Below are 8,567 nucleotides of genomic sequence, written 5' to 3'. Positions count from 1 at the left end.
AATGATTATGTAATCATTTAGACATTGCACAACTCTTGAATAGAATAATATTAGAATAAAATTGCTAGCAATTTTAAAATGAAGAATCAAAACAAATAAGGAGATCTTTTGCTTAGGCCAAATCACATGCTCTGAGTTTTGAAAATTTCAAGATAAATAAGAAAAATAAAACAACACAAAATAGTAGTCTTCAAGTTAATCCCTAATCTAACAACGAGATTTAGGATGCATTGAAAGTGCGCTCAATTCCTATGATTACTAAGCTTAAGCAAGAGCTGTGGAGAGTCCGTCGTGACTGCAATCAAACCAACGAGAATTTAGAGTAAAAGGAATAAGATGCAAGGGAGAGAAGAAACCTTCGTCAAGGGTTAGTGGAGATCCTCCACTCAATGCCTTCAAAATGTTCGTTGATAGCCTCTACCAAGTATATCAATGTACGCTCCAAATATTCCTCGACGGTGAAATCAACTCTTGGGTTCACGTCGAAGAACGTAGATTGTAGGATATCTACGTAGCCGTCTTCGTCCCAAGTTATATATGCCGTAGTTAGTTGCCGGATCTGCTATTCATGAATGATTGAAGGTAGAATCTCCTTGGTAGTTGGTGCTCACTTCGATTAGTGGCCAAGAGAAAGAAGTTTCTCTAATAACAGAGAGGGGAACAACTTTCAAGTGTAATTCCCAAAAACCTTAGAGTGAGCTCAGATTTTGCTCTAGAAATCTGAGAGAATTCTCAGATTAATTGATGTCGGGTTAGGGGCTTGGAAGAGGAGAATTCAAGGCAACCAATAACTTGGCCCAATGAGAGAAAGGAGATGATTGGAGAGAGAGGGAGGGCGGCAAGATGAAAAGGGAAATAGGATGGGGCGGCGGGATGAAAAAACGGTGGAGAGGGATTTGGGTTTCCTAATTTAATTTCTTAAATTATGAAATCCAATGAAATAGGAAGGGTAAGGGAAAATTTGGCAGCATGGTGGGGGAACGATTTGAAATAAAATTAAAGGGGAATATGAGTCAACTAGGAAATAAATCCTAATTAACCATATAGGGTGGCCGGCGGCAAGTATAAACCATGGGGAAGTTTAATTAGGATAATTAAGGCTCTTGAATTTAGGTATGATATTTTGGAAAGTATTATTTTAGATCCAATTTGAATTTCAATTTCAGATTAGATTAGAATAAAAAACTTTCCTAAAATAGGATAATTATTTTAGGAGATAATTTTGAAATTCAAATTCAAAGGATTTGAAATTCCGGAATTATCCCTTAATTAATTCATACCCAAATAGGAGATTCAAGAGATGGTAGTGAGCTTGGATGTGGTCGATGGCTAAGGCTTATGGCCGGCGGTCAATAGGAGGGAGGTTGGGTGGGGTCTGGTTGTGGAGTTTGGGAGGGGTGAAGGGGCTCGGGTAGTGAGTGGACTGTGGGTTTTTATTGGGGGATGAGGTGAAGAAACTGGCGGCTAGGTGGGTGGAGGGGAAGACAAAGGAGAAGAAAAGAAAAGAGATATGATGAGGAGCAACGAATCCGACTTATCTAGGTTGGTGGGTATTGCGTCACTCTTCTTCCTCTCCTAGGAAGCTCTCTCCATTAGAACTCCAAGCACACAATGCTCATGCAAGACGGAATTTCAATAAGAAATCATTCTTACCTCAAATAGAACAAAGGGGGGCTTTAAATAGCCTCATACAAATGACTCAAAATAAATGACACAAATGCCCTTTGGGCTTACATACGACAACTCCCATAAGAGGGGTACAACGGGAAATAATAAAACACACATAAGCAAATAACAAAATACATGAAAATAAAAATACAACGACGACTCAAAAAATATAAAGACTCGATCGTGGCCGCCATCGTGGCCGTAGATCGGTGGTCACGTCTCTGATAAACTTTCCATGATGATCTGATGTCCCCATCAATGTGACTAATAAATTTTATATGAAATATTTATCTCAATATAAACTAAATGATATTTTATCCATCCTCACATTATTTTGCTTAGAATACTAAAAAAAAGTTTTTTTTTCTAATTCTAACCTCTTATAAGAGTCCTCCATTAGTCTTAGTAAATATATTTAATTCGGATTCTTATAATAATTATAAATATAAATATCTATTTGTAAGATTTTCTTGAAAACGAAATGAACTAATTTATAAAATAAAAAAAATGAAATGTAAGGATTTATTTTCTTTTTATGTTACTTTAAAATGTGAAAGGATAATAAATTTGCAAATAAAGAATGGTGGAAATTGAGAAACTATCACCGTCACCGTTCCCTAACGGCAATGTCGGTCTCATCCGGTGGAGGGTGCGTATGATTCACCGTCTCCATAAAGCGAACCCATCCGCCGTTTGCTTCGTTCTTCCTCGCATCGGTGTTTCTCGTTTCCTCTCTCTTCTTCCCGAATCCCTGCCCTAAATGGGAAAAGGTCTCATCTTTGGGTTTGGCGGTGGAGGATTTCTTCTGTCCTGGATGCGAACCCTAGCTGCTGCCTCCGTTCTCGCCGAGGTAACCATCTCAAAGCGATCGCAGTCATGTTAGCGTTAAGGTTTTCCCTCTCGTTCCTCTCCCTTTTGTCCAGATTATTGCTATAATGTTCCGCTCTGATTTTTCGAACTTTATTTCCAGTCCTGGTCACGATTCCTTCTTCTAGGTCAGATAGGGATTTTTCAATTGCTTAAAGGGAAAAGATAACATATACAAAATTAAAACTTCCTCTTTCCTTTAATTAAACTTGGGTTTCTGGTTTTTTTGGGTTTCTTCATCTGATTGAAATTGGGGTGGAGTATTTATGGAATGGAATTGTGAGGTTTTCCTGTGGGATGCTTTTATTGATTGTGGTGGAGTTCGGAATCCACCAGACGGATAGGGTTCAAAGGGAGAGGAGGAGCAACTCCTCGGTGATAACACAAATAACCCGGAATAGAGGAAGGAGAGAGTGAAAGCCGTATGGGGGAATCCCTGCTCACCTCTCTGTCCATGGAGAACCACCATCCTTCCACTCTTCTGTCAATGGATCCAATCGGAGGCCCGTTGCCTGCTGCACCACCCCCTTCTCATGATGATTCTGATCGAGAGATGATGATTCAGCGCCAAGAACTCATGCTCTCTGGTCCTCCAGACATCAACCTTCCCCTCTCTGCAGAGCGCTCACCTCCTCAGCAGAATTGGAACCCCGATCACTGCGATATGCTTGACGTTGGCCTCGGAACTCAAATATATGAGGCTGAAGCCACTGTTATCCTTCCTAAGTTTGGATCGCGGAAAGGTTGCAAGCGTGGAGATAGCATATGGGGCGCCTGGTTTTTCTTCAATTTTTACTTCAAGCCTGTCCTCTCCGAGAAATCCAAGGGAAAGATCATATGGGATGGATCCGGATTCTCTGGATTTGAAAAGTCTGACCTTTGGCTTGATGTGTTCTTGGTCCAGCATGACATGGAGAACATGTACATGTGGGTGTTCAAGGAAAGGCCAGAAAACTCCCTTGGTAAGATGCAGCTGAGGAGCTTCATGAACGGGCACTCTCGAAATGGTGAGCCTCAGTTCCCCTTCAGCGTCGAGAAGGGCTTCGTTCGATCCCACCGTATGCAGCGAAAGCAATACAGAGGCCTGTCTAACCCGCAATGTGTTCATGGTATCGAGGTTGTGAGGCTTCCTAATCTATCAGTTGTTTCTGAGGCTGATCACAAGAAATGGATGGAGCTCACGGGTAGAGAGCTTAATTTCTCAATCCCAACAGAGGCCAGTGATTATTCATCATGGAGAAATCAACCCAATTCAGACTTCGAGCTTGAGAGGCCACCACCTTCATTAAAACCTGCATCCTCTCATCAACAACAAAGGAAGTTGCTTAATGGCTCAGGACTGAATTTATCAACACAGCCATCAAATCACTCAACTGCTAATGGGATAGACCTTCCTTCTGCTTGCAACAAGCGCAAGAGGGATTTTTTCCCTCATGGAATGGATGAAGACTTCTGCTCTCCCAACAATTCTTATTCAGACAAGGTTCAAGAGTTTGAAATACATACTTATGAGCCTCCATGGTTGAATGAGTTCAGTGGTGTGATGAGAAATGCCTATGGACCAGTTACTGCTGCAAAGACTATATATGAGGATGATGAAGGATACCTGATTATGGTTAGTATGCCTTTATCTGATCAGCAGAGAGTAAAGGTGTCTTGGAGGAACACACTTACTCATGGAATAGTTAAGATATTCTGTGTTAGTACTGCTCGAATGCCTTATATAAAGAGACATGATAGAACATTCAAGCTGACTGATCCTTCTCCTGAACACTGTCCTCCTGGGGAATTCACGAGGGAGATACCTCTACCTACCCGTATACCTGAAGATGCTAAGTTGGAAGCTTACTATGATGAAACTGGAGCTGTTCTTGAGATTATGGTACCAAAGCATCGAGTAGGACCTGAAGAACATGAAGTCCGAGTGTGCATGCGCCCTCCTCACCTTGTGGAACCAATGAACTTTTGTTGACATTAGGATGAGGAACTTGTGCTTCGTTTGGGACGGCTTTTTTATTGCTTGTTAAAGCAGCTTTCGTGCTAAAAAATTATTTTAAGAAGCAGCAAGAAAGCTGTCCCGACCAAAGTCTTAATATGTATGGCTGGTTTCTGTGGTAAGTTTCCTTTATGGACTTTTTTACTGTAGAAGAAAATATGTTATATGGAAGGGCTTCCTAACCATGTACAACCCTTGCTGAAATAATTTTTTGGTCTTTTTTTATATCCTTTTGACATGCTCTGTTTGCTTGCCTGTTTATTGATATAGCTTGCACAATAACTATTTTTCTCCAATCTGACAGCATGGCTGGATCTTGAACACTTCTAACTGTGAACTTCTTCTGTAGTTTGCTCAATCTTGTAGAACTTTTTATTGTTGTTTGAAGATAGCCTTCAAATGAATTCAATGGTAATAAAATTTATACTGATATTATTTAATAACTTTTTAAGTATTTTTTTTAGTTAATATAAATAAGAACAATCATAATTGGATACATTTGAACAGTAAAATAATAATAACATCAAGTCTTTATCTCACTACGAGGGGTTGGCTATGTGAATTCTTTTTCTCTATTTTGTCCTATTAGAGTTAACACAATGTATTAAAGAATTCATATCATGATTATTCCATAAGTTTAATGTTGGTTGTTGACTATCTAATATAACTCAACTTATCTCTTCCAAGATTTGGGACATGACAATGACACTGTTATCTTTGAATAGTCTAAGTATTAATTTATATATATTATGTATGATATTTCTAACAATTGTACATTAGCATGTATATTTGGTTGCTAAATTATTTGTTTTCAATAATGTTTTGTGAGGATTTGATTTTGATATTAGAGCCTAATACTCTCATTAGCGCTGATAATTTTCAACAATTGGTGTCAGTGCAATTGCTCATTTTTTCTAAAGTTTTATAACATTGAATTAAAGATCCTTATGTCTAATTGATATTTTTGTGCTCTCTTCTCATTTGATAAAATTAAAATTATTTATCTTAATTAGAGAGCATAATCCAATTTATTTTAGTTTGATTTTGGGGTTCAAGAGATACGAAAAATAAATATTATCAAGTTTAAGAAACTTGATTAGCCTTGTCAAAAGAGGAAATTTTGTTATATTGGTGTCTACTATTTGTGACAATATATAGATGCCTAAGTTTATGAGGAAACTTTTAAAAATTAAAGATTTTCTTATTAACATCTAGTGAGAGGAAGCTAAATTTATTTATTTATTATTTTATTCTTCTAACTAATATCAATTTATTATCATTAAATAGGAGATAAATATGGAGCCTATGGGCATTAGTGACTCATGTGTGACTCCCTATTAATTTACTTATAATAAAGTTTGTGATATCATTTAATAGTTTAATAAATAATATTAAGCTATTAAATTAAAGTTTAAGATCGTGATATTATTAGTGCAATTCAAATTGGATGGTTGAAATAGAGGAATGCATCGAGTTGTTGGGTGATAGAAACATACCTCCAAACTTTAGGGGAAATTCTATAAGATTGTGGTAAAACCTACAATACTCCATGACATAAAATGTTGGCCATTAGAAGAGAAACATAAAATTATGTTAATTTTTGCGGAGATGAGGATGCTCAGATTGATGAGTGGTTTTAATGTTAGAGACATATTGCAAAATGAGTATATACAAGAAAAGGTTGGAGCAGTCCCAGTGGCATATAAGATTAGAGAGAGTTGCCTTAGATGATTTGGCCATGTAAAACGTCGACCTTCCAATGATCTTGTTAGGAGAGTAAATGTATTAGATTTGGTCTATGTTAAAAAAGGTAGAGGTAGACCTAAAAAGACTTAGTTATAAAATATTAGAAAAGACATTTCTTTATTATTAGTGATATCATTTAATAGTTTAATAACTATTAAACTATTAAATTAAAGTTTAAGATCTTGATATTATTAGTGCAATTCGAATTGGATGGTTGAAATAGAGGAATGCATCGAGTTGTTGTGTGATAGAAACATACATCCAAACTTTAGGAGAAATTCTATAAGTTTGTGGTAAAACCTACAATACTCTATGACATAAAATGTTGTCCATTAGAAGAGAAGCATAAAATTATGTTAATTGTTGTGGAGATGAGGATGCTCAGATTGATAAGTGGTTTTAATGTTAGAGACATATTGCAAAATGAGTATATACAAGAAAAGGTTGGAGCAGTCCCAGTGGCATATAAGATTGGAGAGATTTTCCTTAGTTAGATGATTTGGTCATGTAAAACGTCGACCTTCCAATGATCTTGTTAGGAGAGTAAATGTATTAGATTTGGTCTATGTTAAAAAAGGTAGAGGTAGACCTAAAAAGACTTAGTTATAAAATATTAGAAAAGACATTTCTTTATTAGATCTGAATGAGAATTTGACTTTTAACCAGACACGATGGAGAAAAAGGATTCATGTAACCAACCACACGTAGTAGGATAAAGGCTTGTTGTTGTTGTTGCGTATTTAATAGTTTAATTAGTATTTTCTTTCATATTAAACTATTTCTAGCAATCAAGAAGATGATCTAAAATCTCTAATATTAAATTATTTCTAATAGTCTGTGTATAGTGATTATATGTAAAAATAAATTATTTTTGCACCCTTATATATATTTTTTATTTTTTATAAATTTGCCACTTGCCAAGAATTATCTTCTATTTTATGAATTACTTAAAAGCAAGTGGCTTAGTAAAAATATCATTAACTTGATCCACAATTTGCATATACTCTTGAAATTTTTTCTCCTTCAAGTAGTCTCTTATGGTGTGAAAATGAATATTACTATGCTTGTGTAGGATCTTTTGCTAATGTCAATATCAATTAATTAACTTCATAGACTTTTGTAGCATCACTTTTAGAACACACAATCACCTTTAGTAACTTCCTTAATCATACGACATGGAACACAAATGAAAATATAACAATAGGTTCAACATCACAAGTGGAGAGGCAGGGGCAGAGCTGTGTAGGGGGGGGTTGGCAATTTTATTTTTTGCCCCCAACCAACCTTTTTTCATGCAATTTGTCCCTCCAAAATTCGGAAAGCCTCTTGACCTCCCACTATTTTCATTCAATTATGTTGAACTTTTATAGCACTAACAAGGAAGACTGTGAAAAGTGATTATATATAAAATAAATTATTTTTTCACCTTATATATATTTTTATTTTTTATAAATTTTCCACTCCCGCCCCCCCGGGCAACAATTATTTACTTTTTTTTAACACAATGAAGTCAGCCTCACTAGTTTAAAACACAAAATTACTTGTGCTTTTTCTACCATCTTGATCTCCAGTCTAATCACTATTTGAGTAAACAATAAGTTGAAAAATATTACAAGGGGATTATAATAATTAGTGAATTAATGTATTCTTAATTTAATTCCATAGTTTATTTGGTTACTTAAATGTTTATAATTGTTCACCTTGAGTTTCTTGATAATCTCTTTTGCAAAAGCTTATTATATGAGAAAAATGCCTGCCTTCTTTTTCTTCACTTCAATCCCAAATAAATAAGGCATATATTTAGTATTTTTCATTCAAATTCTCGTAGCATGGTTCACTTCGACTCCTTGACATAAGTGGATTATTGCCTATGAAGATAGGATCATCCATATACAAGAAAATAAGTAATATATCAATCTTTATATAGAGGAAACTTTCATTTGGGCATTGAATATAAACATCTTATTTGAAGTTGGAATGAAACCTTGCATTTTTATGCTCTTGGTGTTTGCTTTGTGCTCTTAATGTACTTTTACTTTGATACATGAAAATATGAGTAAAATTACCAATCAATTAAAGTATATCAGTATCTATAAAGTAAGTTAATCTGAATAACCCAAAACAAATAATTCTTTAGTGGTCAAATTTGGATGTAGCTAATTACTCAATGATTAAATTCAACTACCCGTTATCTATTAAAAACAAACTTACAAATGCTCGCTAAGGGTTAAGGAAGACGTGTAAAGACCTTTGTAGAAGTCAATAACGTCTATTTTTAATAGGGGTGGAA

The 8,567-nt window shown here is 35.6% G+C and overlaps 1 pseudogene; it reads left to right on the top strand.

Annotated features, from left to right (window-relative positions):
- Positions 1-2,282: 2,282 nt before the first annotated feature.
- On the top strand, positions 2,283-4,767 carry LOC110100240 (annotated as a pseudogene).
- The last annotated feature ends 3,800 nt before the right edge of the window (positions 4,768-8,567 follow it).

This window comes from Dendrobium catenatum, unplaced genomic scaffold, assembly GCF_001605985.2.
Source record: "Dendrobium catenatum unplaced genomic scaffold, ASM160598v2 fragScaff_scaffold_1341, whole genome shotgun sequence".
Classification (NCBI taxonomy): domain Eukaryota; kingdom Viridiplantae; phylum Streptophyta; class Magnoliopsida; order Asparagales; family Orchidaceae; genus Dendrobium; species Dendrobium catenatum.
This window is presented reverse-complemented; position numbering and strand designations above follow the sequence as displayed.